At 35.4% G+C, this 27910-nt stretch overlaps 1 pseudogene; it reads left to right on the forward strand.

The window, feature by feature from the left end:
- The first annotated feature begins 18600 nt into the window (after positions 1–18600).
- LOC144456560 (nucleosome assembly protein 1-like 1 pseudogene) lies at positions 18601–20780 on the forward strand (annotated as a pseudogene).
- The last annotated feature ends 7130 nt before the right edge of the window (positions 20781–27910 follow it).

The raw sequence follows: 27910 nt of genomic DNA on the forward strand, positions 1-27910 counted from the left end.
AAACAAGTGCCTCTGCAGGAGAAGTATAGAAATGAGTTCATTGTTTAGAGGAGGAAGCCCAAGTTAAAACTGTGAGAGAAACACAATCTAAAAGGGTTACAGACAAAAATGAATGGCAAGGTGAATTTAGTTAGGAGAAAAATGAGTGCAAATCGAATGAGAGGATTGGTAGTTACGGTAAAATAACATTTAAGGTAATGAGAGCATATCCATAAAGAAATTAGGGGAGGTGCATGAGTATGGCAGGGTAAATCTGTGATGATATACCTAAGGTATAAGTAGTATGGTATGAATGAGTGGCTTCCTAATAGTAGATTTCGGGAGATATTTCTAGGTATACTTAAATTGGGAATGAGAGCTAAGTAGATAAGGTTGTAGTGGTGGAGTGGAAGGTATAAAGGAGAGGAAGCAGGTTAGAAAAGACAAGAGAACAGACATATGCACATGGGGTAAGATAGACAAATCCATCTCAGAGCCAAATAAAGTAAAGGTGGTTTTGGACAGAGGACTGAGGAAAGTTCTGGATAGATTTAAAAGCTAAGAAAATCAGAACTAGTGGGAAGAAGTTAAATATAGCTTGTTTTTATGTGATATATTCCATTCAGGCAGTTTCCTGAACTGCCCAGATCTTGTTTTATATAATTTTTAAGTTGCTAATTTATATTAAGTCATTAAATGTGTGGCTGACTTGTAAATGTAAAGATTTGGGTGGTAAAGGAATGTATATTTTTTTCCTTCAATAGGGGTCACCCTTCCCATTAAATCAATTATATAACTTTGGGGATGTTGCTTTTGGACAGGAGCAGATATAAAAATGTATCTCCTGTTTTGCAACTTTAACAAGGTGGCAAATCCTGTAAAAGCTAAATATTGCCTATTGTCCAGAAGCAAAACTGAGAGATTGAGGCACAAAGAATATAACCATAGAATCTTAGAATGTTTGAACTAGGAGGAATCTTAGATCACCTTGTCCATCTGTCTCATTTGGAAGAGGAAGCTGAGGCCCAGAAAGGTGTGTAATGACTTGCTTAACGTCACATAATGAAGGTAATGGTAGATGTAGGTCCAAACCCCAGGAATCCGTCTTCTTCCACTGACTCTCAAAACTACATCATTATTAGACAGCTAGGTGGCACGGGTGGATAGAGCACTGGCCCTGGGGTCAGGAGGACATGAGTTCAAATTCGGCTTCAGGCACTTGACACTTATTTAGCAGTGTGACCCTGGGCAAGTCACTTAACCCTGATTGCCTCAACCCCACCTTTCCCCTAGTATAGCCTTATTATTATCCTGTTTTACTTTGTGAATGGAAAGTTTTAACATTAGCCTATTTCTAAAACCATGAACACTTATTAGCTTAAAAAAAATTGCAGTTAGATATTTAGACAATAAACAGAAAGCTGAATTTTTCCATATATTTTAGGTAGGCTAAAGATGACTTGCAGCAAGAAGTGCAGTAAATTTGTTATTTTTCTGTGATTAGGCAATAATTAAGTAAGCTCCATTTTTTTTTTAGTAATGAAATTTTCATCAGTTTTTAATCATTTTTAAAAAGTAACAGCTTTCAGTAAAACAGACAGCTGTACTGGAACATGATATTTGTTTGGAATCTGTTCTGTTATTTGGAGACTTCAAAAGATATTTAATGTTTTGAAATTAATCACATCAATTTCAAATGACACATGAATACTTAATAATAAATGTTTGGCATTTTCCATCCCTTTGATCTGAAATTCCCAGAAATTCAGGGAAAATAAAGCCATCTTTTCTTTCTTTTTTTTTTAAGGTAAGAAAACTTAATCTGAAGAATGATTTAATAGTATGGCAGCCAAAAAAGTTAATATGATCCTAAGCTGCATTTTAAAAGAAACATAATGTCTGAACAAAAATTGATAGTAACATTATCCACTGCCCTCTGGTCAGTGTATAAAACTTCACATCAGGAGTTTTTTGTTCAATTTTCGGTACCACATATTAGGAAGGACACTCATAAGGAACTGAGGTGGGCACAGGCAAGATAGTAAGGGGTGTGGAGACCATGCCATCATGTGAAGATTGGTTGCACTAATTAAAGAGATTTAGTCTGAAAAAGAGAAGATTTAAGGAGCACATGACAGTATTTAAGTATTTGAAGGGCCATCAGGTGAAAGAGGGATTAAGTTTATTCTGCTTGTCCTCAGATGGCAGAATGGGGAACAGATTTAGGCAAGGAAGCAGATTTAGGCCTGGTGTAAAGAAAAACAGTTACAATTATCTCAGAGTGGAATATGTTTCCGTGACAGGTGGTGGGATGTCTCCTCATTAGAGATGCAGGGGATTCTTTCTTTCTTCAGATATGTTTTGGATTTGGATGGCCACTGAATTCTGTCCCCATTTTGAAGTTTTGTGATGTCACTAATTTGTTTTGATTGGTTCCAGAGGCCAGGACTAAGAGTAAGGGGTAGAAGTTGAAGAGAGATTTAGGCTTGATTTAAGGAAAAACTTTGTGACAGACATGTTCAAAAGTGTATGAAGTTGGTTCAAGAGGTTCAAGTTGGTTCCCCTGAACTGGAGGTGAGCACTTGTTTGAGATACTGAAATTCCTTTTCAGATGTAGGCTAGATGAGATGACTAGATGAACTTGGAAAACCCGTCCAACTATGATTGTGGACTGAGGCTGAATGAAATTAACCAACGTGAACAGGAGTACCCAACTAATGATTAGTGAAGGCACAGGTGTTGAGCACAGAATTTTTGTCTTTGTCTCTATAGAGAAGTTATAATTTTTGTCTTTTGGAAATTTTAAAAATATTTTTATATTTTAGAATCATGCCCATCAGCATTAAATTACTTGCTGTCCACATGCAGTCTAAGAAGGTGAGCATTGTATGTTGTGATTTATTAAATATTGCATTGTTGAACAAGTTTATCTGCATAAAACTTTTTCTACCTTGTACTTTGAATAAATGCCTACACTGTGTTTATATTCTCAATGTTGTTGAGATTAGAAGGAACTTAAGGTCAGAGGTTTGTCTTTTTCATTGAATTACATAAACGCAGTATGTATGACCATGGTTTTTTTTCCTTCTCAAATGAGAGGAAAGATCTTAATTCTAGGTTCAAACTGTTTGGATTATAAACTGAGACTGTTAGCCAGAGTTCAGATAGTGGTAGATAGATGTGTGATCATGCTGCCAACATTTTAACTGTGTCCTGTAGCTCCCTACAGTGGAAAGGGCAAGAATATGGATACCTGGCTTCTGGTCCCGGCTCTGCAAATGAATGGAGATAAGAGCTAGGACGAAACATTTAACATCCAGTTATTAGGGTTTTTTTTTTAAACTTTCAAATATTATAATAAGTCCTACCATTTATTTTTGCCAGTGGAGCATGGAAAGAAATGTGGTGTAGTGAAAAAAACCTCCTGGATTTGGAGTTAGAAGACATAGCTCACATCTGTATGACCTTGGGCCAGTCACTTGTCCTCTCTGGCTTTTAGTTTCCCCATCTGTAAAATGAGACTTTTTTAACTCCAGGGAATTCTTACTCCCATCTTGGCTGATCTTACCAACAGCAGTCACACACTTAAAAATTGCATGACCTCACCATCTTATAAATTATATGACCTTCAAGATAGAATCTTAGAAATTTCTGCCTTCTGATTGTAACCTCCTACATTTCCATTTTTTCTACCCTTTTATTCATAAAAAGCCATTTTCCACTTGCATAATGATCTCTGGTTTTTTGACTCACCCCCACCCTTCCATTATGCTCTTGTTTTGCCTCCTTCTTTTTGATTTCACTTACCTCTCTGTAGCCACTTTAATGATTGATTAGCTCCCACTCTTGAATCCTCTTTACTTTTGTCGTTCCCAATCTCCTATTTTATCCCCTACAGCAGTGTCATAAACCTTTTCCTCTCTTCAAGCTGTTACTCCCACACTTAAAACAGATGACCTGATCTCTCACTTGTTTAAGAAGATCAAGGTTATCTGAGGTCTTGTAATTCTTGTCTGCCTGTTTCCACAGTCCTCTATGTCTTTGAGATCATAAACGTCCTTGTATTCACACATATTGGTGTTTTCAGAGTCTTCTTTGACTTTTCCCTTTCCATCATCTGATTTATCAAGTCTTGTTGATTCTGCTTTTGCAACATCTCCTACATTTGTCCTCTTTTCCACACACACAGCCATCAGCTTTCACCTGTGCTATTCTAACAGTCTCCTTCTTGGTCTTTGTACTTCCAGGCTCTCTTCAACCCATTCTCTACACATCTACGAAAATAGTCTTTGTAAGGAAACATCTGACCTTGTCATTCTCCCGATTAGAAACCTTTAGGAGTTCCCTATTGCCTCCAAGATCAAATAGGAACTCTTTTGGCCTAGCTTTTAAAAACCGTCACAACTTGGTCCCCATATATCAGTCTGGCTGCATTTTATACCTCTTACTTCACCTCAGTAACTTTCTGTTCCTGCAGTACTAGACTGCTAGCTGAGCTGTATACTTCATCTTTTGTATCCGTGTATTTGCAGAAATCTTTTCTCTTCATACCTTGTTTTCTTTTTTTTTTCTTTGTTTTCTTTCAGGGCTCATTTCAGGTACATCTTCCTCTTTGAAGCCTTTCTTAATTTCCATATTGTTTTCTTTCCCTCTTCGGTTTTTGTTGTGTTACATTTATTTGCAGAGATGTTGTGTCCCAGTGGCAGAGTGAAAGCTCCTGGAGGCCAAGGGCTGTCTTTGTGTCCTTAGTGCTTAGTCTGATCTCTCACCTAATTGTAGGTGCCTAATGTTTGTGAAATTGAATTGCCTTATTCCACTAAAGTTCTTGAAGAATTTTAGTGTTGGATCAGGTTATCTCATCCAGCCTCACTACCTGTAGTGTGAATCCTTGTACAATGTCCCTGACAGGTCAATATCCTACTTCTGTTTGACTTATTGCAGTGGCTGACAATTACAGTCACTATCTCTCAAGGTGGCCTGTTGCCATTTTTAGATTGCTTCATTTTTTAGGAAGTCCTTCCATACATTAAACTGAAATTTATCTCCCTATAACTTTTACTTGCTCCCCATTTAAAAACATTAATCTTAGAGAAGAGATCCATAGGCTTTACCATCCTTCATGAACTATTGACACAAAAAGCGTTAAGAACCCTTGCCCTACAAGAACTCAGTATTTGACAAAACTGCTGGGAAAATTGGACAGTAGCATGTCAGAAACTAGGCAGAGACTAGTATCTCATACCATATACCAAGATAAGCTCAAAATGGGTACATGATTTATACATAAAGCATGATATCGTAAACGAATTAGGGGAGCAAGGAAAAAAAATTATCTGTTGGATGTATGGCTAGGTGAAGAGTTCATGACCAAACAAGAGATAGATGGGTTCACAGGAGATAAAATAGATAATTTTGATTACATAACATTTAAAAGTTTGTGCAAACAAAACCAATGCAACCAAAATTAGAAGGAAAGCAGGAAACTGGGGAAAAAAAGTTTATGGCAAATTTTTCTGATTAAGGTGTCATTTCTCAAACATCTAGGGAACTGAACCAAATTTATAAAAATAAGAGCCATTTCCCAATTGATAAATGGTCAAAGGATATAAACAGGAAGTTTTCACAGGAAGAAATCAAAGCCATCAATGATCATATGAAAAAATACTCCAAACTGTGTATACCGTTTGACTCAGCAATGCTGTTTGGGGTCTGTGCCCCAAGAAGATCAAAAGAAAATGAAAAGGACCTATAGCTACATGATTATTTTTAGCAGCTTTTTTTGTCATAGCAAAGAATTGGAAACTGAGACTCAGGTTGCTCCTCAGTTGAGGAATGGCTAACCAAGTTGTGGTATAGGATTATGATGGAATACTATTGTGCTGTAAGAAATGAGAGGGGATAGTTCTTTCTTAGATGTCTGCTGAATATTTTTAACTGAATGTTCCATAGGCATCAAAATGTTTAAAACAGAACTCGTTATCTTTCCCTGACAAATACATGTCTCTTCTAACTTTCCAACTTCTGTAATGGTACCACCATTCTTCCAGTCATCTAAGTTCACAGCCTCAGAATTATCCTCAGTTCTTCATTCTCCTTCATCTTCTTATCCAGTCAGTTGTCAAATCCTTCTTATTTTTGTTCTAAAACACTTCTTGTATCTATCCCTTTTTTTCTGAGTGCATAGCCACCACCATACTTGAGGCTCTCATCACCTCTGGCCTGGATCATTGTAATAGACTCCAAAGTGGTCCACTTGCTTCCAGTCTCTCCCTTTTTAAGTGAACCCTCCACACAGCTGCCAGTTTGATCTGACCATTTCATCTTTTTGGTCAAGAAGCTTCAATGGTTTCCTATTCTAGGATAAAATTCCTCTGTTTAGTATTTACTAACCTTTACAATGACTCCAATCACTGTCTCTGGGTTGATCACAACACATTTTTTCCCCTTATATACTACTTTCCAGCGAAAGTGAACCACTTTAGATTGTATACAATATTTCATCTCTGCCTCTGTGACTTTGCACAGGCTGGCTACCATGATTATAGTGATTTCACTTCTTACCTGACTCTTGGAATCCTTAGCTCCCTTCAAGGAACAGCTTAAGTACTACTTTCTACATTAGGCCTTTCTTGATCATCTCAGTTATTAGCTCTTTCCCTCTGCCAGCTTGTATTTACTTTGGATATATTTTGTATTTACTTATCTCTGTGTATGTTTATAAATATATGTATCTATATCTAGTGTAATAATATAAGCTCATTGAAGGCTGGGACTATTTTTTTTTTTGCTTTTCTGCCCCTGGTATAGTAGATGCTTAATAAATGCTTATTGAATTGGATTAAATGGAATTTCAGCTCCTACACTGATACATTCATTACTTTTGAGTGCCAGTTCCTTTCCCTGAGGTTTCTTCTGTCACAGCCATTTCTTTCTTTGTTAAAAATTCTCCCATCTTTCCATTCCACTTTTGATTCTCATCTCTGTGGCCTTCTGCCTCATAACAAAGTGGTATTGACAAGCATTTAGCAGATGTATGATTGCTTATATCTACACATAATATGCACACGCATTACAGGGGAATAAAGAGGAGGAGTTATTCATCACACTTTTACTTACTCTTTAGTACTCTTTTAGGGCCTTGCTATAGCAAAGACAGCTTTAGAAAATTCCCAACATACATATCTGTTATTTAATGCATCAATGGTTTAGAGTAGATGAATAATAGAGTACATAGTATATAAAATGATTCAGATAGTAAACTGTAAGCTCTGTACTTGCTATGAGAAAGTCCAAAAGTGAATATTTTAACAAATAGACAATCAATTGGAGTGTGATCCACTTTTAGGAAACAAAACTCCCTTTGGTTTCTTTTCAAAAATGAAAATTTACTTTCTCAGTAAATCAGACAGCTCTCCCGGAGCATTATATTCATTTGGTGATCTGTTGAGTCTGTCATGTGATTGATGTGAAACCATTTAACAGCTGCAGTTTATATTTTATTGTTTAGTGTTCAGTTAACCAGACAAAAGTCTATTTCCCAGATTCCAAGAAAAGAAATTTTGACTTTCTTTGAGCATGATACCCATTGACTCAATTATTTATGTGTTTCTCATAAGATGTTTTTTATATTTAATGCTTAAATGCAGATTTTTCACATTACTTTGGGAAACCAGATTGTCAGAGCACCAAAAAGATGTTACTTTATAGACTAGCTGCCAATTAGTTCTGTGTTCCGTGACGTGCGTAGTCTACTACTCATTTGGCAATGGGATACTACTTTGTAGTATATTTATTCATAGATAAATGTCTCCATCCTCCTCTAAGCTCCAAGGCCTAATCTTGCACTAATTTGTTCCATAAAGCTGAGCGTGATAATAATAATTATAGTAACAGTAATAGTATTATTTGCATCTGTAGAGCATTTTGATGGTTTAAAATGCTATACATATGTTGTCATCTTCATAACGACCCTGCAAGGTAGGTACTATCTTTATCCCCTTTTACAGATGGGAAAACTAAGGCATAGAGAGATTAAATAACTAAGCTCATACAACTAGCAAGTGTCTGGGGAAGGATTTGAACTCAGAACTTTGTGACTCCCAAGTCCTGTGTTCAATCCATAGCTCTACCTAGCTTTCTACGGTCCTTTGCATATAGTAGGTAGTCAGTAAGTATCTATTAATTGATTGATTCATTTATACAGGAAATTGAGATTGAGTTTACTGCAATATAATGTTATAGATCCTCAAAGGTAAGTAAATCTTTCTTCGCTCTACATTTGACATTTGTAAGTAAATTTTTCAGTCTATTGAGGCACCATCTAGAACATTATTACTTCTCTAGTATATAAAAATGACATTTTAGTGTCAGCTGATTCATATCAAAACTACTCATATTTGAAACATCTAGGCACTACAAGTATTATTTCTTCACCTGTGCCTGTTAATCATGAAGACATTAGCTTCAGTATTCCACTTCACTTTGTTTCTGTAGATCTTGCCTAGTCATTATAATTTGACTCGCTTTTTAAAGTACAACCTCAAATGGAGCATGAGAGTCCGTAAACATTTATTAAGCATTATATATGCCAGATATTGTGCTAAGTGCTGGGGTTACAAAAAGAGTGAAAAGACAGTTCTTGTCCTCAGGGAGCTCACAATCTAATGGGAACTCACAGTATAAATGTTGTTCAGTCATTTTCAGTTGCATCCAACTTTTCTTGACCCCATTTGGGGTTTTTGTGGCAGAGATACTGGAGTTGTTTGCCATTTCTTTCTCCAGCTCAGTTTACAAATGAGGAACTGAGGCAAACAGGGTTAATTGACTTGCTGAGGATCACACAGCTAGGAAGTGTCTGAGGCCAGATTTGAACTCAGGAAGATGAGTCTTCCTGACTTCAGGCTCTGCATTCTATCCATTGCACTACCTAGCTGCTCTCAGCTGATATTTTTATAACTCTGTAAGGTTTGCAAAGCAATTTTCATATTAACTTCATAACAACCTTTTCAGGTAGGTGCTGTTATTATCGTCACCATTTTATGGAAGAGGAAAATGAGGTTAAGTATTTTTCCCAAGGCTCACAGTTCATATATCTATAGACGTGTATATTTATATCTGTAGCTGAAATGGAGTTTGAATATATCTATAGCCAGGTGGCACAGTGGATAAAGTGCCAGGCCTGGAGTCGAAAAGAATTGAATTGAAATATGGCTTCAGACATGTAATAGTTATATGACCCTGGGCAAGTCACTTAACCCTGTCTGCCTCAGTTTCCTCACTTATAAAATGAGCTGGAGAAGGAAATAGCTAACACTACAATATCTTTGCCAAGAAAACCCCAAATGGGGTCATGAAGAATCAGATATAAATGAAACAATTTAAGAGTAGCAGTAAGCATGTATATCTCTCTATCTCTGATTCTGAATTGGAATTTGAACTCACATTTTCCTAACTCTGAGTCTAGCACTGTGCACTATAGTACACTGCCTTTTTAAGTCATACTATTTAATTGATAGGTGTAATATTATTGTTTTTAATAAAGAAGGAAAAGAAAACTTATTTGCCATGTTTTAAAATTCTTTTTTTAAAAATTAATTTATTTTTGGGGCAACTATGTGGCTCAATGGATAGAGCTCCGGCCTTGAAGTCAGGAGGACCTGAGTTCAAAATCCAACCTCAGACACTCAGTGCTTACTAGCTGTGTGACCCTGGGCAAGTCATTTAACCCCAATTGCCTCACCAAAAAAAAAAAGCCAAAAAAAAATTATTTTTAGTTTTCAGTATTCACTTCCATAAGCTTTTGAATTTTAAATTTTCTCCCCTTCTCTTCCTTCCTCCCTCCTCAAGATGGCATACAATCTGATATAGGCTCTACATATACATTCCTATTAAGCATTTTTACATTAGTTGCGTTGTAGAGAAGAATTAGAACCAATAGGAGAAACCACAAGAAAGAAGAAGCAAAACAAAACAGAAGGAAAAAGAAAGAGCTAATAGTATACTTTGATCTGCATTCAGACTCCATAGCTCTTTCTGTGGATGTGGATAGCGTTTTCCATCATGAGTCTTTTGGAGAGGTTTTAGGTCCTTGCATTGCTGAGAAGAGCCAAGTCTATCAAAGTTAGTCATCACACAGTGTGGGCTGTTACTGTGTACAGTGTTCTCCTGGTTCTGCTCACTTCACTCAGTATCAGACCATACAAGTCTTTCCAGGTTTTTTTAAAGTCCACTTGCTCATGATTTCTTCTAGCACAATAGTATTCCATTACATTCATATACCACAGCTTGTTCAGTCATTCCCCAATTGATGGGCATCCCCTCAATTTCCAATTTTTTGCCACCACAGAAAGAGCTGCTTTTTGTACATGTGAGTCCTTTTCCCATTTTTATGACCTCTTTAGGCTACAGCCATAGAAATGGTATTGCTGGGTCAAAGGGTATGCACATTTTTATAGCCCTTTGGGAAATTTCCGAATTGCTCTCCACAATGGTTGAATCAGTTCACAACTCCACCAGCAATGCATTAGTGTCCCAATTTTCCCACATCTTGTGCAACATTTATCACTTTCTGTTTTGTCATGTTAGCAAATCTGATAGTTGTGATGTGGTACCTCAGAGTTTTTTTATTTGCATTTCTCTAATCTATAATGATTTAGAGCATTTTTTCATATGACTACAGATAGCTTTAATTTCTTCCTCTGAAAACGGCCTGTTCATGTCCTTTGATCATTTATCAGTTGGGGAATGACTTGTATTTTTATAAATTTGACTTAGTTCTCTATATATTTTAGAAATGAGGCCCTTATCAGAGATACTGGTTGTAAAAATTCTTTCTCAGTTTTATGCTTCCCTCCTAATCTTAGTTGCTTTGGCTTTGTTTGTGCAAAAACTTTTGAATTTAATGTAATAGAATTATCCATTTTTGCATTTGATAATGTTCTCTATCTCTTGTTTGGACATAAATTCTTCTGTTCTCCATAAATCTGACAGGTAAACTATTCCTTGCTCTCCCAGTTTGCTTATAGAATTAGCCTTTATATCTAAATTGTGTACCCATTTTGACTTTATTTTGCTATAGGGTGTAAGATGTTGGTCTGTGCTTAGTTTCTGCTACACCATTTTCTAGTTTTCCCAGCAGTTTTCGTCAAATAGTGAGTTTTTGTTCCAAAACCTTGGATTTTGGGGTTTATCACGTTTTTAAGTTCTTAAGAAATGGTAATGACCTTTTTTTTTAACAGACCAAAATTTTAGGAAAATATTTATAACATAGGTTAAATAAAGACAGTTGATTCATTTGGAAAACACGTATGCAGCTATACCTAAAAATATACTATATTGCTATATATCCATATACATATATGTCTCAAATTAAATGAGTGTATTTAGTAATTGATTCTTTGAACTTTGGAAATAAATTTCAGTGCTTTTGATTTAAGCCAGTTATACCAAACCTTATGTCTACCAACAATAAAACAAAACCAAATAAAAACATATTAGACCAAGTACTAATATAAACCAGGCACTAATATAAGAAAAAATTCAAACCTCCACAGATTTTATATACTGCTTCTAAAGATATATTACGTACACTATAGCAAAGATAATTCCCTATACAGATGTCTCCTTGCAAGCAGGTAGGTATGTCATCTGTACATTAACATGTTTGGAACTAGGAAAGGATTGCCATATGTAAGCTTCTAGGACTGCAAAAGCTGAAACATTTTTTGCAAAGAAAAAAAGAAAACAGTAGTTTCAATATTGTTAAAACAACAAATTGAAAAAAAATGGTTTTCTTCATCTTGGTATTGGTGCTTGAGGAAAAGCAGGTTGAATTAAAAGGCAGGGTAAGGAGATGAGGATTTTTGTGGAGATTTGTAAGGGACTTTGGGGTACTTGCATAGACTAGAAATTTATGGTTTTTACTCTTCAGTAAATCTAATTTCATTTAAAAATGTGTACTTTTTTTTTTTAACAATAAGCATACTCTATCATTATTTTTACATGATTTCTTAAATGCCCTAAAAGCCATAATTTTGTCTGTGCAGGTATTTCTTCCACTGTTCGATCTCAGCTCTCTTAAGTAGGTAGTGTTTGGGAGTTATTATAGCCAAAAATATCTGTCACTATGTGGCCAACCTGATAATGAGGCTTTCTGACCTTAGCTAGAGCTAATTTTCCCACAGTAGACATGAAGGCTCTTTTCAATCTATACTTCAAGCTTTTCCAACTGGCAGGAACGACCTTCCAGAGTTTGGGCTCACTTGAGAACCCAGGATCACCCACATGCTGTAGTGAAGCATTAGAATAGGACTTTAGTGGGAACCACATTTAAGGTTATTTTTGTATCCACAAAATGGATAAGAGGGAGAGGGATGGCTCTGAGGTAACTGGCAAGAAAAGGAAAAGAAAGAAGGGGGATTTTCAGAGTGTTTATGGGGAAAGAGATTAGTTTTGTTAGAATTAATTTAGCTGTGAGTGCTGTAAGAGAAAGGAAAACTCATTATTTACAAAATCCTTCAGGAGGTTATTGGGAAAGGGCTTTAGGCCGAGTAATTGCCCAGGTATCAGGTGTCAGTCTTGTTCTAGGACCTCCACAATTTAGGTTTAACCTACCTATCCAGTCATGTTTTATATCCCTGTCCCTTAAAATCATAGTAGCTGGAATGAACTCTAGGTCAAACCACTCGTCTTAGGGAGGTTAACTAAGTTGCTTAAGGTCTCAAGAAAGTAGTAGATGGCAAAGGGGGACTACACGTCCCTCTTGCCTTTGAAGAGGTGATGGACTATGCATATGAAACACCGCAGATACTACCAGATTCACTTGATGTGTTGGGTAGTTTTACAGAACTTCTCCCCCCCCCCTTGAAAAAATTCTTTTGAGAAATGGCTCAGGCTAGGGGGCAAGGGTATACTGGAAAATGAAGGTAATGTAAAAAACAAATAACAACAATAAACTTGTTTTAAATAAAAAATTTTGCTCAATTATATGCTAACAAAACTGATAATTTAAAGAAATAGATGAATACTTACAAAAATATAAACTACCCAGATTAGCAAAAGAAAATATAAGGTATTTAGATATACCAGTATCAAAAAAAGCAACTGAACAAGCCATAAATGAACTCTCAAAAAACTCTCCAAGACCAAATATATTCACAAGTGAGTTCTATCAAACTTTCAAAGAACAAATCATTCTAGTACTACATAAACTGTTCACAATAACAATATTGATAGTACTAAGACACCCTTCCAGTTTTTTTCTTTGGTACAGATATAGTGTTGATATTTAAACCAGGGAGAGACAAAGCAGAGAATGTTCCCTAAAGAACATTGATGCAAATATTTTTTTTAAAATAATTTATTTATTTTTAGTTTTCAGCATTCACTTCCATAAGATTTTGAATTTTGAATTTTCTCCCCAACTCCTCCCTTCCCCCTCCCCAAGATGGCATGCAATCTGATGTAGGCTCTATTTATACATTCATATTAAACATATTTTCACATTAGTCATGATGTAAAGAAGAATTAGAACTAATGGGAGGAACCATGAGGAAAAAAGAAACAAAATAGCAAAAGAAAAGGAGAGCAAAATAGTATGCTTCCATCTGCATTCAGACTCCAAAGTTCTTTCTCTGGATCTGGATAGCATTTTCCATCGTGAGTCTTTTAGAGTTGTCTTAGATCCGTGCATTGCTGAGAAGAACCAAGTCTATCAAGGTCATTCATTGCACAATTTGGCAATTACTGTATACAATGTTCTCCTGGTTCTGCTTATTTCACTCAGCATCCATTCATATAAGTCTTTCCAGGTTTTTCTGAAGTCAGCCTCCTCATCATTTCTTATAGCACAATAGTATTCCATTCCATTCATATATCACAACTTGTTTAGCCATTTCTCAATTGATGGGCATCCCCTCAATTTCCAATTTTTTGATGCAAATATTTTAAATAAAATTTTATCAACTAGGCTACAACTATATATTAGAAATATAGTATATACTATGACCAAGTTGAATTTATATTAGAAATGTAGAGTTGATTCAATGTAAGGAAGACTATAAATACAGTAAGCTGTGTTAATGATATGAATAATAAAACCATAAACTTTTGATTCCAACTCTTAATTCTAGTAAAAATTCTAGGTATAAGAATAAATAGACCTTTCCTTAATATAGTAAATAGCATTAACTAAATCCAAAAGCAAACATTATCAATAATGGAGAAAAGTTTGAGGCCTTTCCAGTAAGATAAAGGGTAGAGCAAGGATGACCATCATCATCACTACTATTTTAATATAGTGCTAGAAATACTAGCTGTAACGAGGGAAAAAAATGAGGAAATAAGCATAGACACAAAAAGATTTTTCAGATGATATGATAGTACTTTGAAAGAAATTAACATTTGTTGGAATAATTAATAACTTCAGCAAAGTTGAAGGATGTAAGATAAATCCACCTAAATCATCAGCATTCCTATACATAACCAACAAAACTCTAAGAAGAGCAAGAAAGAGAAATTCCACTAATAATAATTATAGAAGCGATGAAATACTTGGGAGTGTTTCTTTCAGGCTTCACCCAGGGACTATATAAATCTAATTACAAAACATCATTTGCAAAGTAAGACAGATCTAAATAATTAGAGAAATATTACTCGTGGGTAGGTCAAGCCATCGTAATAAAAATGACAGTACTACTGAAATTTATTTAATTATGCAGTGCTGTACCACACTCCCAGAATATTTTATAGACCTAAAAAAAAATAATACCTTATATGGAGGCATAAAAAGTCAAGAATCTCAGAGATAATCATGAAAAAGAGTGGGAAGGAATGGGGTCTATCAGTATCAGATCTCAAACTGTACCATGAATCACTAACTAAAATGATTTGGTATTGGTTTTTTAAGAAGTGGCATACATAAGGTATATCATATATAAGCAAAATGTAACATATTGTTCGATAAACCCAAATATCCTAGTTCCTGGGGAAAGGACTTGCTATTTCACCAAAACTATTGGGAAAATTGGACAATATTCTGGCAGAAATTAGGTTTAGTGTCATACTTCATACCATAAACGAAGGTAACCTCCAAATGCATATATGAGTAAGATATAAAAAGTCACATCATGAATAAATTAGAGAAATAAGAAAGAAATTATTTTTCAGGTTTATGGATAAAGGAAGTATTCATGACTAAGCCTAAGGATCACACAAGATAAAGTAGACAGTTTTACTGAAAAAAGATTTAAAGTTTTTGCACAAACAAATCTAATGTGGTTAAAATCAGAAAGGAAGCAGATAATTGAGAAAAAAACTATGAGTTTCTCTGATCAAGGTCTCATTTCCAAGACCTATAAGGAACTAATTCCCATTTATAAGAGCCATTCTCCAATGCATAGTCAAAAGGCTAGGAATATGCAATTTTCTGGGAAAGAAATCCAACCTATCAATGATTAAGAAGAAAAATGCTTTAAATAACTGTTAATTATAAAAATTCAAGATAAAGCAACTTTTAGCTTTTGCCTTACATCTGTCAAGCTGGCAAAAATGACAGAAGAGGAGAATGACAAATGTTGGAGGGACTATGAGAAAAGAGGTATAATAGTATAACTGTTGGAAGAGCTGAAATTTGGCCCAGCCATTCTGGAAAGCAATTTGGAGCTATAACTAGAAAGTCATCAAATTGTGCATATCTTTTGACCTATCTATACTGCTACTTACTGGGCCTGTAACCCCAGTGAAAGGACCGATATGTTCAAAAGTATTTATATTTCATATAAATTATACAAAACATGTTTATAAATATTTTGTAGCTAACCTCTTTGAGAAGGCCATGTACAACTTCCTCTCCTCCCACCCTTTTCCTAATTCTGGTGTTTGACCTTGTTTTTCAGCAGCTGTCTCCAAAGTTACCAGTGATCTCTTAACTAACAAATATGATAGCCTTTTCTCAATCCTTATCTTTCTTGACAGCTTTGCAGCCTTTGATTAATAACTGTTAATATCACTTCTTGATACTCTCTCATTTTTTGTGATTTTTTTTCTTTCTTGGTTTTCTTCCTACCTGCCCAATTGCTTCTTCTCTGTCTCCTTTGCTGAATCTTCATCTGTCTCATGCCCACTAACTGTTAGGGGTCCCCCAGACTTCTGTCCTGTGATCTCATCTGCTTCCATGGTTTCAGTGTTCATCTCCATTTAGATGACTTTCATATCTACTTTGTAACCATAACCTCTCTGCTAACTTCTGTCTTACATCTCTAATAGCCTATGATGAATTGGATATCTTGCGTGTATCTTAGAGTCATCATGTCCAAAATTGAGCACATTTTTTCCCCAAAAAAACTCTGCTCTCATCCTAACTTCCCTGTTTTACTGTCAAGAACACCACTATCCTCCTAGTTGTGTAGGCTGCAAGCTAGGTGTCATCCTTGCCTTCTCATTCTCTCTTAACCTGGTGATTCTACCCTCAAAACATCTCTTGTATATACCACATCTCTCTTCTGACACTGCCACAACCCTGGTGCAGGCCCTTATCACTTCATTCTTGAACTATTGCAGTAGCCTGATGGTTGGCTTCCTTGCCTGAAGTCTCTCTCTACTCCATCTTCCACTCAGCTGTCAAATTGATTTTCCTGAAGCAAGTGCCCCCCCACCACCACCATTCAGTCAAATCCAGTGGCTTCCCATCATGCCTACTGTCAAATATAAAATCCTCTATTTGGCTTTTAAAGCCCTCACAGTGTGCCCTCTTCCTGCTTTTCCAGTCTCCTTCTGTCTTATGCCTCTCCATATACTCTTGTGATCCAGTGTTATTGGCCTCCTTGCTGTTTCTCATAGACAGCACTCTAGCTGCCTCCCATGTTCAGATCTCCTTCCTCATATTCACCTCCTAGCTTCCCTGGCTTCTTTCAAGTCTCAACTAAAGTCCTACCTTCTGAAAGAAAACTTTACCAGTCCCTTTTAATCTCACTGCCTTTCTCTGAGACTGCCACTTTATCCTGTATATGTCTTACTTGTACAGAACTGTTTGAAAGTTGTCTTCCCTCATTTGATTGACTTTGAAAGACTCTAGAACTCTGACGATGATAAGATAAATCAAAATCCCAAAAGAATGAAGATGAAACATACTGCCTTCTGACAGGTCATGATCTTAAAACATAGAGAGACTTCTAAAGTACTATAGCCTTCTGACTACTTCTCCCCTAGACTTAACAACTTCTGAATGGAATTATACCATTTGTAAGAAGGACTTGTCATTAAACTAACATTCAAGATGTGGTACCTCTGGATTGTTTCATTTCATTATCTGTTAACCCCAACAATTTCAATCCTCCTGAAAAATAAATCTGCAGCAAATATGATGGGCCATTCCTTTAATTGCTTTAATTTTACAATTGTTGGGGCAGCTAGGTGGTGCAGTGGATAGAGCACCGACCCTGAAGTCAGGAGGACCTGAGTTCAAATCTGGCCTCAGACCAAACACTTGACACTTACTACCTGTGTGACAAGTCACTTAACCCCAATTGCCTAAAAAAAAAAAAGTGCAATTGTTTGTAATCCACAGTGCTACAAACAGTGACCATAATCCCAGAATCTGAAATATGGACCTTCCAGCAACCTAAACAGATACTGCCAAAACCTGAGAATATTTAACACCTGTGCCTTAGTTCAACTTTATAAACCTGATTTGACAACACCAAGCCCATGGTTTACACAGATAAACCCAGATGGCTACCATTATGCAGAAGGAACCTCCCAGGCAGCGAGAAGGTTGACACTACAGAATCACAGAATTGAAAGGGACCTCGGCAGCCATCTAGCTTGATCCATACCCTAAAAAAAATTCCTGCTAAAACATACCTGGCAGGTGGATCCCCCAGTCTTTACTTGAATACCTCCAAGGAATGAGAATCCATTACCTCCTGAGTAAGCTAAGTCTACTTTTGGACAACTCTAATTGTTAGGAAGTTTTTCCTACCAATGGGCTTAATATTAATCATAGTTAATATTTAATATGTATTTTTGTTGTTGTGTTGAGTTGTTTCAATCATGTCCAACCTTTTGTGACCCTGTTTGGGGTTTTCTTGCAAGGAAACTAGAGTGGTTTGCCATTTCCTTCTCCAGCTCATTTTACAGGTGAGGAAACTGAGGCAAACAGGATTAAGTGACTTGCCCAGGGTCACATAGCTAGTAAGTGTCTAAAGCCAGATTTGAACTCGGGAAGATGAGTCTTCATGACCTCAGGCCTAATGTTCCATGCACTGTGGCACCACCTAGCTGCTTGCCTGGCACATAGTAGATGCTTAACAAAAGCTTGCTGACATACTAATTTAGGGGCATCTCAATCATAGATTGAGAGCTAAAAAATACTTTGGTATTCATCTAGTCCAACTGCCTTGTTTTATAGATAAGGAAACTGAGCCCTAGAAAGGTTGAGTTTAAGGACAGATAATTTAGGAAAAGAAAATATTTGCTTTGCATTGTGGGTAGTAATTCTGCCCTAAGATCACTAAATTCCTATTCATCTTCAAAATTCCGTCTCAGCTCAGATCAAGAAGCTGATAATGGTTCCTTGACCTTGTAATGATCAGAGCAAAGGTTGTAAAAATTATGTAAAAAATGATGCAGGTTGGTGGTGAGGGAAGGAGGGGGTTGTTTCCCAAGAAACACACTCTGCAGACAACTCTTTGGATGGTAGAGTTTCCTCACCTACAACCATGCTTCTGTACCTTTGTTACAAGATTAGGCCTGGAGGTCTTGAGACCACTGTGACAGCTTCTCCTTAAAGGAGACTTTAAGCTTATAGAACATACTTATGGAAAAATACTGACAATAACATTTTTGACAGTTGGTACAGCTGTGTCCCCCAAATAATATTTTGTCTACCACCAGATTATTTTTTCCCTCTGACATGCCAGGCTTGAGAAGCAGTGACAGCAGATTTGCAAATTCATCAGAAGCTGGAGAAAACAGGCCTTGGTCAGACTTTACAATATTTATGTAATATACAGCATTATTCATTTGATCCTCACAGTAACCCATGAAAGAGATACTATTATTATCCCCATTTTATAGTTAAGGAAACTGAGGTAGACAGAGGTTAAATGACTTATCCTGGGTTATAGAGTGACTAAATGGCAGAGGAGAGAGTGAAATCTAGATCATCCTGACTTCAAGTCCAGTGCTTTATTCACCATACCACCTGGCTTCCTCAGGTTTTCCTCTACACAACTTCTACCCATTGCTTCTAACTCTGCCATCTGGAACCAAACAAAACAAGTACAGTTCCTTTTCCACGTGACAACTTCCACAAAGCAGTTAGGTTCCACCCTGGGTAAGGACACTGGACTTGGACTCAGAAAGACCTGAGTTCAGATCTTGCCCTAGTTACTAGCTGGGTGACTCAGAGAAAGTCATCTAACCTCCCTGTGCTTCAGTTTCCTCTCTGCAAAATGGGGTCATAATAGCACCTACCTCAAAGGGTTGTTATGAAGATCCACTGAGATTACATATGCACAACACTTTGCAAACCTAAATTACTGTATAAATGCTATCTATCTATCTAATCCTGTATTTACTAGAAGACAGCTATGTCTTCTCCAGGCTAAAAATGCCCAGTTCCTCCAGCTGATCCTCATATGATACGTACTTTCAGCCCTTTACCATCTTGATAGTCCTCCTTTGGACATTATCGATGTCCTTTCTAAACTCAGAATGGCATTTAGATTATAATAAACTATTCCAGATGAAATTTGAACAGGGGAAAGTACAAAGGGGCTATTACTGTTTCAAAAACACTATTTGCCCAGGATACTTCATCCTCCTTCACCTCTTCTTCTTTCTCTTATTTCTCTTGCCACCATTGCTCTGAGTTACCCTGGGCTGCCCTGGCTCCTTGATCCCCATGATAGCTACAGATATCAAATCTGGCAGACATTGATGATGAAGAACAATGTGAATTTGACCAGAAAGTTGAAGTGGGAGAAAAAGAAACTGGTGAAGATATAAGTAGCAAAGTTCATCAGCTTACTGTTTAGGTGATGCAAAAATCCTCAAATTCTTACAGCACTCTAAGAAATATTGTGTGGTTTGTTGGGAACATGGACTGTTTACATTGAAAGTTTTACAAAATTAAGCAATGTGTCAGCGCCCTCAGAAACCTTTAAGTTAAATGTGCAGATAGAAGCCAATTTCTGTGGGAAAGTTCATGATGCCCTTCAAAGTATGCTCTTCTTTACCAGCCACTCTTTGATAAAAGAAGTGAAATTAATGCTGTTTATGAACCTACAGAAGCAAAATATGAATAGAAACTAGATGATAATACAAACAATTTCAGAGGAGGCTTGAAGAGGAGAAAAAAGATGAAGAAAAAGAACACTCTAAAGGAATTCCTGAATTTTGGCTTTTTAAAAAAGGTTGACTTGTTCAATGATATGGTTCAGGAACATGATGAACCTGTTCTAAAGCACTTGGAAGATGAAATGAAGTTCTCAGATGCTGGCCGACCTATGAGTTTCATGTTAGAATTTCACTTTAAACCCAATGAATATTTCAGTAATGAGGTGTTGACAAAGATATATTGGATGTAGTCAGAGCCAGATGATTCAGATCTCCTTTGGTGGACCAGAAATTATGAGGTGCACCAGGTTTCAAGTAGGTTGAGGGAAAAGGTAAAAAATATTACTTTGAAAACTATTAAGAAAGGATATGGACTTCTGGTGCGAACATGGTGGAGTGTGACAGGAACTCCCAGGAACTCTCCCCAAATTCCCCTGCAAACAACATTGAAAACCCCCTCATAACTGATTTAGGAGGGGGAAAGCAGCTCACCAGCACAGCAGGAAAGGTCTATCTCTCTGGGGTGGGAGGAGATTAAGGTGGAGGGCAGCAGCTGCAGGCAACCCCCAATAGGAAACTAAATAATCTAATCCTAAAACATAAGTGAGTCAAAGAACAAATCATATAAACAATTGATTTCATTAAAGAGAATGACAGCAATGAGACAACATACAAAAATTTATGGGATAAAGCCAAAATGGTATTTAAGGGACAATTTATCTCTGCTTATATCAATAAAATAGAGCAGATCAATGAATTGGGCATGCAACTAAAAAAAAATAGAAAAAGAACAAATTAAAAATTCCCAATTAAATACCAGTTTGGAAATCCTGAAAATTAAAGGAGAGATGAATGAAATTGAAAGTAAGAAAACCATCAAACTAATAGAACTAGAAGCTGGTTTTATGAAAAAACCAATAAAATAGATAAACCATTGGTTAACTTGATTAAAAGGAAAAAAAACCAAATTACCAGTATCAAAAATGAAAGGGGTGAATTTGCCACCAATGAAGAGGAAATTAAAACAATTATTAGCTATTTTGCCCAATTATATGCCAATAAACTTGACAATCTAAATAAAATGGATGAATAGCTACAAAAACATAAATTGCCCAGATTAACAAAAGAGGAAATAGAATACTTAAATAACTTAATCTTAGAAACTGAACAAACCATCAGTCAGCTTCCTAAGAAAAAATCTCTAGAACCAGATGGAGTCACAAGTGAATTCTACCAAACATTCAAAGAAAAATTGATCCCAGTACTATATGAACTATTTGGAAGAATTGGCAAAGAAGGAGTCCTACCACATTCCTTTTACAGCACAAGTATGGTGCTGATACCTAAACCAAGAAGAGCACAAACAGATTAACTATAGACCAGTTCCCCTGATGAATATCGATGCCATTTTAAATAAAATAATAAGGAGACTACAGCAATATATCACAAGAATCATATACTGTGACCAGCTGGGATTCATACCAGGAATGTAGGGCTGGTTCAATATTAGGAAAATATCAGAATAATTGACCATATCAGTAACGAAGTCAACAAATCATATATTTCAATATATGGATAAGAAGCCTTTGACAAAATAAAATATTCATTGCTGTTAAAAACACTAGAAAACATAGGAATAAATGAAGCTTAAAATGGTAAATAGTATTTATCTAAAACCGTCAGCAAGTGTTATCTGTAATGAGGATAAGCTAGACGTTTTCCCAGTATAATCAGGGGTGAAGCAAGGATGCCCAACCACTATTATTCAATATTGTACTGGAAATGCTAGGTGTAGCAATAGGAGAAGAAAGGAAATTGAAGGAATTAGAATAGGCAATTAGAGAATCAACTAAAAAAACTACTTGAAATGATTAACAACTTTAGTAAAACTGAAGGATACAAAATAAACCCAGATACATCATCAACATTTCTATATGTTACCAACAAAGTCTAGCAGCAAGAGATAGAGAAATTCCATTTAAAATAACTATGGACAATATAAAATGCCTGGGAGTCTACCTGCCAGTACAAACCCAAGAGCTGTATGAACACAATTACAAAATACTTTTCACACAAAGTCAGATCTAAACAATTGGAAAAAAGGTTAACTGCTAATGGGTAGGTGAAGCGAATATTATAAAAATGATAATTCCACCAAAATTAATCTAATCTGTGCCATACCAAACTACCAAAAATTATTTTATAGAGCTAGGAAAAATAATAAATTTCTTCTGGAGGAACAAAAGGTCAGGAACACCAGAGGAATCATTAAAAAAATGTGGAGAAAGGTAGTCTAGCTGTACCAGATCTCAAACTGTAATATAAATCAGTAATTATCAAAACAATCTGTTACTAAGAAATAAAGTGGTGGATCAGTGGAATAGATTAGGTACAAGTACATAGTAGTAAATGACCATAGTAATCTAGTATATGGTAAACACAAAGATCCAAGCTTTTGGGACAAAAAGAAATCATTATTTGACAAAAGCTTCTGGGAAAACTAGACAATAGTGTGACAGAAACTAGGTATAGTCCAACATCTCATACCATATACCAAGATAAGGTCAAAATGGGTATATGATTCAGACATAAAGGGTGATTCTATAAACAGATTAAGATAGCATAGAATAGTTTACCTGTTAGGGAAGAATTTAGGACCAAACAAGATATATTATGAAATGTAAAGTAGATAATTTTGATTATATAAAATTAAGAAGTTTTGGCACAAATAAAACCAAGGCAACCAAAATTAGAAGGAAAGTTGAAAACTGGGAAAAAATTTTGCAGCAAGTATCTCTGATAAAGGCCTCTTTTCTCAAATGTATAGAGAACTGAGTCAAATTTATAAGAATACAAATCATTCCCCAATTGATAAGTGGTCAAAGGTTATGAACAGGCAGTTTTCAGACAAAGAAATCAAAACTATCTGTAGTCATGGGAAAATGCTCTAAATCACCTTTGTTTAGACAAACACAAATTAAAACAACCCTGAGGTACCAACTCACATCTTTTAGATTGGCTAATATGACAAAAAAGGAAAATGAAAGATGTTGGAGGAGATGTGGGCAAATGGGGACACTAATGCACTGCTGGTGGAGTTGTGAATTGATCCAACCATTCTGGAGAGCAATTTGGAACTATGCCTAAAGGGCAATCAAATTATGCATACCCTTTGATCCAGTATTACTGTGTCCCAAATACAGCAATATATTCTATGTCCCCACACAGATTTTTTAGAAAGGGGAAAGTACCTACTTGTAGAAAAATATTTATAGCAGCTCTTTTTGTGGTGGCAAAGAGTTGGACATTGAGGGATTGTCCATTAGTTGGGAAATGGCTAAAAAAGTGGTATATGATGGTGATGGAACGTTATTGTGCTATAAAAACTGACAAGCAGGACGGTTCAGAAAAACCTGGAAAGACTTATATGAACTGATGCAAAGTAAAATGAGCAGAACCAGAAGAACTTTGAAAATAGTAACAGCAATATTATACTTTGAAGAATTGTGAATGGCTTAGCTATTCCCAGCAATGCAATGATCCAAGATAATCTGAAAGGACTAGTGATGAAACATGCTATCCACCTCCAAAAAAAGAACTGATATTGATTGTCTTAATAGAGGCTGAAGCATACTATTTTTCTCTTTCTTCTTTTCTTCCTTCCTTTTTTTTTTTTTGGTTCAAGCCTTCTTGTACAAAATGAATAACGTAGACTTTCTAGCATTCTCTAGAGAAACCGTCACTTGCAAAAAGTGATAATTTTGCTTCTTTGCCTATGCTTATTTCTTAAATTTCCTCATCTTATTGTTATAGTTATCATTTTAAATTCATTGAGTAGTAATATGATAATGGACATCCTTGCTTTATCCCAGTTTTTATTGAAAAAGGTCTCAAATTTATTCCCATTACATATAATAATGGCATTTGGTTTTAGATAGATAGTGTTTATCATATTAAGGAGAACTCTTATTTATTTCCATGCTTTCTAGTGTTTTTGATGGGATAAGCTTTGTATCTTTCTAAAAACTTTTTTATATATTGTGTGATTTTTGTTGTTCTTGTTAATATAGCCAATTATGTTTATTGTTTTCTTAATATTGAACAATCTCTTTTTTATTTTCCCTATTTGTATCAAGACCATATTTATATCAATACAAGGAATTTCATGGTACCTTTCCTTATTTTTTTTTCCTGCAGTTTATTAGTTTTGGAATTAATTTTTCTTTAAATATTTGATAGAATTTGCTTGTCAGTTCATCAAGTCCTGAAGTTATTTTCTTTTAAAGTTCATTTATAGCTTATTGAATTTATTTATTTCAAGACTGAGTTATTTAAATCTTCTGTTTCTTTTTCTGCTAAATTGGGCATTACATTTTTTTTTCATGCATCCGTTTAATTTAGTGTCAGGTTTTGGGCAAAATAATTCTTGCTCATTTCTTCTACAGCTTCATTGGTTGTGAATTCACCTTTTTTATTGTGGTAAATAGGTTATCTTTTATTAATTAAATTAGCTAACGGTTTATCAATTTGCTTTTTTTCCCTCTTCAAAACCGTTCCTAGCTTTATTTATTTATTCAATGTGGTTTTGTTTTGGTTTTGCTTTCAATGTTAATCTCTTCTTTAATATCCTAGATTTCTGGTCTGATACTTAATTGGGGCTTTTAATTTGTTGGTTTTCTAGTTTTTCAAGTTACATGCTCATTTTATTGATTTGCTCTTTCTCTCTTTTATTGATGAAAGTATTCAGAGATATACATTTTCCCCATTCCCAAAATTTTGGTATGCTTTTGCATTGTTGTCATTATCTTTAATGAAATTGACTGTTTCTCCAATTTGTTCTTTGACCCACCCATTCTTTAGAATTAAGTTATTTAGTCTCCAATTAATTGTTTCAATAGCAGCCTTTTGTTGAATAGAATTTTAATGTGTTATAGACCATAAAAGATACGTTTAGTATTTCTCTTTTTCTGCATTTATTTGTGAAGTTTTTATACTCTTAATACATGGTCACTTTTTGTGAAGAATAGTTGGAAATATGCATACTCCTTTCTTTTCCCATTCAACAATGTCTAGAAGTCTATCATATCTAACTTTTAAAAATTCTTTTCAGGTCTTTAACTTTTTTTTTTAATTTTTTGGTTAGATTTCTTTGGTTAGATTTTACCCCTGTAAAGGGTAAATTGATTTTTTGGTTAGATTTCTTCAGTTAGATTTTACCCCTGTAAAGGGTAAATTGAAGTCTCCTACTATTATAGTTTTGTTGTCTATTTCTCCCTTTACCTCATTTAACTTTTCCATTAAGTATTTAAATGCTATGACACTTGGCACATGTATGTTTAGTGTTGATATTAATTTATTGTCTGTGGTACATTTCAGCAAAATGTAGTTTCCCTCTTTATCACTCTGTCTGGAATCATGATTGCTACTGCTGCCTTTTTTACTTTGTTGCTCTAGCCCCTTATTTTTAATTCTGCATCCATTTTTTCTGTTTCAGATATGTTTCTTATAAGCAACATATTGTTGAATTCTGGTTTTTAAACTATTTTGCTATCCTCTTCTGTTTCGTGGTTATATTCATTCCATTCATGTTCACAGTTCTGAATTGTGTATTTCCCAACTAGCAAGCATACTTGAGAATAACAATAGTGACAATAATAGCATTTATATTATCTCTTGGTTTGCAAAGTGTTTTGCAAATATCTCATTTAATCCTTATAACAACCCTATAGGTGCTATTATTGTCTCGTTTTACAGATAAGGAACTTGAGGCAAGCAGAGGTTAAATGACTTGTCCAGGATCATACAGTTAATGTGTCTGAGGCTGGATTTGAACTTAGGTCTTCTTGATCCCAAGTCCAGTGCTCTATTCACTGTACCACCTAACTGCAAGATCACATCTAATGTTCATAACTCTTCATGACTATGGATGTTAGTATTTTAATGTGACTGTGATCTACAAAGAAGCAGTTACATTAAGATTATTGTTTGCCACTGAGTTGAATAAAATGTGACATTTTCAGAATTTAGAGTAAGCCTAAGAACTTTGCATATTACACTCAAACTAACAAAACATCTTTCCTTCTCTTTGTGGAATTGTGGGCATCTTCACTAAAAATGATCACCTATCCTACCTGATGAGCCCATTTTAGGTTCTTTTATTGCAGTTTTAAAATAAATTACCATGCATAGTTTTAATTTTCACTAGATGTCTTAATTTCCTGCATCTTAGATGGAATTCTACCTTGATGGCAGTGACTGATGACATTTTTTGGGAGAAGGGACCGGACTTCGAAAAGTAGTCTTATATCTACTAATATGCAAGTGTGAAGGAACCAGTGGACAAAATTTTGAATCATAGTAAACTTCTAAAGATCATTATTGTTGAATTTATTATAGTCTGCGGGTTAGAGCTCAAGAGAGACCAGAATCTCTGAGTTCTATTGTAATTTTCATTGCTTTATGTATGAATATTTTATTTACTCATACCTTTATATACCCATGTACCTAAATAAATAGCATTGTTTACTTATCTCACAAGAGTTTTAAAGCTGATCAAGTTATAGCATATAAAAATTGTTCTTGATCACTAAAAGGTCAGAAATTTTAACCTTTGTTATGTATGTAAATGTAATCTTTAGCACTAGTTTGAACCTAGGTTAAGTAGTTTTTAGATTGAAAACCAATGGCTAGTATCTTTATCTTAGATTTGTGCAAGATAACATATCTTTGTGTGGCTCCTACTAGAGTTAGGATTATGGGTCATATGAAAGCATCCGGTAATTCTGGATTTAATGACAGTAATTGGATTAAGCCGTTTTCTTTAATTTTATTTATTATTTACTTAGTATTTTATTTTTAACCAGTTACACATAAAAACAATTTTCAACATTTGTTTTTAAAACTTAGAGTTCCAAATTCTCTCCCTTCCTCCCCCCCTCATTGAGAAGGCAAGTAATTTGATATAGGTTATACACGTGTAGTCATGCAAAACATATTCACAATAGTCACGTTGTGAAAGAAAATGTAGACAAAAAACAACAAAAAAACACTCAAGAAAAATAAAGAAAATAAAGAAAAAGTATGCTTCAATCTGCGTTCAGACACCATCACTTCTTTCTCTGGCGATGGATGGCAGTTTTCATCATAAGTCCTTCAGTGTTGTCTTCCATCAGTGTATTGCTGAGAATAGCTAAGTCATTCACAGCTGATCATCTTACAGTTACTGTTACTTTGTACACAGTACATTTCATTTTACATTATCCCATGGAAGTCTTTCCAGGTTTTTCTGAGAACATTCTACTCATCATATCTTATAGTATGGTAGTGTTCCATCATAATCACATATCACAATTTATTCAGCTATTCCCCAATTGATGAGTATCCCTTCAATTTCTAATTATTTGCCCCCAGAAAAAAGCTGCTATAAGTATTTTTGTACATATAGGTCCTTTTCCTTTTTGTTTTTTTATCTCTTTTGGGACACAGACCTAGTAGTGGTATTGCTATGTCAAAGGGTATGCCCTTTGGGCATAGTTCCAAATTGCTCTACAGAATGGTTGAATCAGTTCACAACTCCACCAACAATGCATTAATG

Source organism: Phascolarctos cinereus, unplaced genomic scaffold (assembly GCF_003287225.1).
Source record: "Phascolarctos cinereus isolate Bilbo 61053 unplaced genomic scaffold, phaCin_HiC Scaffold_4;HRSCAF=312, whole genome shotgun sequence".
In the NCBI taxonomy this organism is placed as follows: domain Eukaryota; kingdom Metazoa; phylum Chordata; class Mammalia; order Diprotodontia; family Phascolarctidae; genus Phascolarctos; species Phascolarctos cinereus.